Raw genomic sequence first — 4,390 nt, 5'->3', positions numbered from 1 at the left:
GGTTTTCTGTGTTATTTCCTGGAATTCATGATATCCGATTTTTTTCGCACAGTTAAGCATGGATTATTTCAGTGTATTAATTTGTTATTGTAGTTTTTTACTTTGATGCAGGTATAAAATGTAAAATTTATAAGAAGAATTAAATGAATTTAAATTTTTTTTAAATTATATCCTAAAAAAATTAAAAATAATAAATCTTTTTTTAAACATACTTAGTGAAGGGTATATAGTATTCACACGAAAGTAAAACTCTTACTTGTTTTTTCATTTCATTAATTTTATTTATTTTAATTCATTAGTTGATATGTGCTTGTGATTTGAAATCGCCAAACTTCCTGCGATTATGTTCTATAGCACACCTATTTTGTGATTTAATTTTACAATCGCCAATGCTATACGAAATGCTGTTTTCATTATATATACAATGCAAAATTGATTCATTTATATTATGAATATACAACTTTTTAATTTCAGGATTTAAAACCATCCAATATAGTTGTCAAAGCTGATTGTACTTTGAAGATTCTAGATTTTGGACTGGCAAGGACAGCTGGTACTACTTTTATGATGACGCCCTATGTTGTAACACGTTATTATCGGGCACCAGAAGTAATTTTAGGAATGGGATATAAGGAAAATGTCGATATTTGGTCTGTTGGATGTATAATGGGCGAAATGATTCGAGGAGGTGTACTATTTCCTGGTACCGATCACATTGATCAATGGAACAAAATAATTGGTATATTTTTTTTGTTCAACATAAAAAAATAATATTAAGCCCTTTATTACTAATTAACAGAACAACTTGGAACACCATCAACTTCTTTCATGCAAAGACTACAGCCTACTGTGAAAATTATGTTGAAAATAGACCTCGTTATTCAGGCTATTCCTTTGATAGATTGTTTCCAGATGTTCTTTCCCAGTGACAACAATGAACAAAGATCAAGAATATATATACTTTATAGGGTCGGAAAATTATATTATAGAAATTACAAACGGAATGACAAACTTATATATACCCTTCTCACGAAAGTGAAGGGTATAAAAAAACGAAAAAGTACCAAAAAGTTCACTTTTTCCGGTTCTCACATAATTCCGACTCTACTCACTTAATTTCATGTTTCTGGGTTCATTATTATAGAAAACTCAAAAAGTACGTTTTGAAAAACGAAAAAGTAACAATATTTTAGAATATTCAAAAAGTACCTTTTGAAAAACGAAAAAGTACCAAAAAGTTTTCTTTTGTGGGTTCTCACCTAATTCAGACTCCACTTACTTAATTTCATATTTCTATGTTCAATATTATAGAAAATTCAAAAAGTACCTTTTAAAAAACAAAAAAGTATAAAAAAGTTAACTTTTTCCGGTTCTCGTCTAATTCCGACTCTACATACTTAATTTTATGTTTCTAGGTTCAATATTATTGAAAATTCAAAAAGTACCCTGTGTAGAACGAAAAAGTGAAAAGTGTTTCGTCTAATCCGGACTCTACATACTTAATTTCATGTTTCTAAAGCTACGTTCAGACCTGTAAAATATTTGGTCCAAATATTTGTTATAAAATATTTATAAAGTTGCGTCAAACAAATGCAATATTTATTTCATGTTCAGACTTGAATAAATATTTGATGGTATTGTTTTATCAAACACTGCAAATTTGGTTCAAACACACACATGTTTTGCAGCAGTATATCGTATATTGTCATGCAAGAAAAAAACAATTTGGCAATTTGTTTTAATTTTAACTATTTTTATTAGGTTTAAAATTAAATTTTTATAATAAAAGTGTATAATATTAATATATAACACGATTGAAAAACTTTGTCGAATCTGAACATAAAATATTTCATGTTAACAAACAGCAATGCGGATGATTTTCATAAAACAAATTGATTTGCTGGCAAATAAATATTTTCTCATTGTTTTATCAATGTGAACACCAAAAGTCAAACAATTTACGTCATTTTGGTAAAATAATTATTTGATCTTGCAAACCAAATGTAAGATCAAACAGTCTCAATGACAGCTGTTCTTTGTTTATTTTCTGAAAAAGAGTGTTATCACCTCATACAGAAATGTAAATAGTCGCTTATATGACTGGTTTTATTTTATTTTTTATAAAATATAAATCTGAGACAAAGTTGTGACATTTAATTGAAATTCAAGCAATTGCGTAAATTAATGATAATTATTATTTTTGTTGTTTGTTTTGTTATTTATTGGTTGGTAACAACATACTATATATAGTTATAGTACATAATATATGCATCTATAGTCTAGTTTGCAGTCTAGTCCAACGGTTCCCAAATTACAATTAAATAAGAGATACTGTTATCTCGGAGTATGAAGTTAGGCCACATTTCATAATTCAAGGACAAGCTTATCGCAGATTTAAGTTTGTCAAATTGTAAACAAAAGTGTTCTTGTTTGGAAGGACTAAAATAATATATTTCCGAAACAGAGGTGACTCTTTATTCGTCTTCAATACGTTAATCCAGGTAATTTTAAATATAAATATTCCATTCCGACGTGATACACAGATTTTAACTTGATTTTGTCGACCAATATTATTAAATTAACATCAGAAAATGCATAAATAGTCAAAACCATGCAGTAAAATTCACAGTAGTATTATGCGGATAAACGCATTCCGCAACAATATCGAAGAAGTTCAACTTTCTTATATTATTTTCCCGAAAAATTAGTTCACATTAATAATTTTACAACGTGACTCTTTAAGCACATGTCGACGATATTTGATGAAGAAACCTTTTCGTTACCTTAAAGCAAAATGAACGTGATCATAAAATTAAACATCATATTAACATTTCAACAATGAAGTAATTCTATCTTCAAAAACAGGCAGTTGAAACTTCTCTGAAATATTAATTATTCTCAATGTACGGGAATATTGTATAAAAATGACATATCTACATCTGCTTGACCTTGGGATTTATGGACTATGACAATTTTCGGATGAACAATTATATATTTAGAGCAATAAGATATCAAACTATGTATGGGGGTCCGCGAATTTAAATAAATTCCTCAAGGGGTCCGCGAAGTAAAAACCGGGGGAACCGCTGGTCTAGTCTATAGTCAAGCTATAGTTTAGTCTATAGTCTTGTCTATACTCTAGTTTACAGTATTGTTTATAGTCTAGTCTATAGGTTATAATCTAGTCTATAGTTTAGTAATTAATTGAGAAATTATTTAATTAATTTATTACTCAATTTATTTAAACAATTATTTATTATATTAATGGATATAAAAATATATTAATAATAAACAATTCTCTATAATTTTCAATTTTATAGATATGTAATTTAATGAAAATTATTTATAATTTGGTTATTTCCGGGCTTATAGCGATTTTTTTTGAAATCGCTATAAACCGTTTCAAACAACCAACTTTTTTCGCTACATTGACTATACTAAATAGCAACAGCATGACAGTAAAGATCCACCATCTATCTCTTTTCCACTTGCACAAGGTATTGAAATGTAATTTCAATACATTGTGCAAGTCTATCTATTACTTTTCCACTTGCACATGGTATTGAAATGTAATTTCAATACCTTATGCAAGTCTATCTATCTCTTTTCCACTTGCACAAGGTATTGAAATGTAATTTGTATTTTTTTGTGGTAAAATTTTGATGAAAAACAATATTAAATGAAATTTTAAAATATATAGAAGTTATTATTCAATGATATAGCTTTTTAGTAAATATAAACACATATATTTTTGGCTTTTGGTTTGGTTGTGCATTAGCTGTTCTTGTTGTTATGTTCCTCTTGCCTGCAAACAAAATCTTGTTTTTTTACTGTTTTATCCGTCAATTGCTTTACGAAATTGTTTGTTGTAATGTGAACACCGGGCAAACAAACTTTTACTATTTGTATTGAATTGTGTTTGGCTTTGTTTCTTCAAACAAAACGTCAATATAGAAATACTCATTTTAAGCACATTATGAAATAAAAATGCATTTAATTTTTGTTTTTAAGCAGAAATTTCTATGAAATCGTAAAAAATATTATTAAATAGTTTCTTTAACGTTTAACAAAAATGTTTCATGTTTGGCGTTCACATTGTGTTCACACTAAGGCGCAATTTACATTAAGACTTTTCAGACGTCTGTTTTTTCCAATTCTCTTTTGATAATCTTCCAAAAAATCATGAACATTTATACGGTGATTTTTTACATGAAACTATGTTTGTTTTATTTTTGACATTTAATTGTTGATTTTCTTTAGTTGTTTATTCGTAATATTTTTGTAAACGAAAACATCTTTTTTGATTGTGGAAAATAAATTGGACAACTTTTAAAATTGCTTTTCAAAAATAAATTAAAAATGTGTGAGGAAATAATTGAAGAAATATTTG

At 27.6% G+C, this 4,390-nt stretch overlaps 1 pseudogene; it reads left to right on the top strand.

The window, feature by feature from the left end:
* Positions 1-468: 468 nt before the first annotated feature.
* On the top strand, positions 469-951 carry LOC124418967 (annotated as a pseudogene).
* The last annotated feature ends 3,439 nt before the right edge of the window (positions 952-4,390 follow it).

Source organism: Lucilia cuprina, chromosome 3 (genome assembly GCF_022045245.1).
Source record: "Lucilia cuprina isolate Lc7/37 chromosome 3, ASM2204524v1, whole genome shotgun sequence".
Taxonomy (NCBI): domain Eukaryota; kingdom Metazoa; phylum Arthropoda; class Insecta; order Diptera; family Calliphoridae; genus Lucilia; species Lucilia cuprina.
The sequence above is the reverse complement of the archived record's forward strand: the minus strand, read 5'-3'. Positions and strand labels throughout refer to the sequence as shown.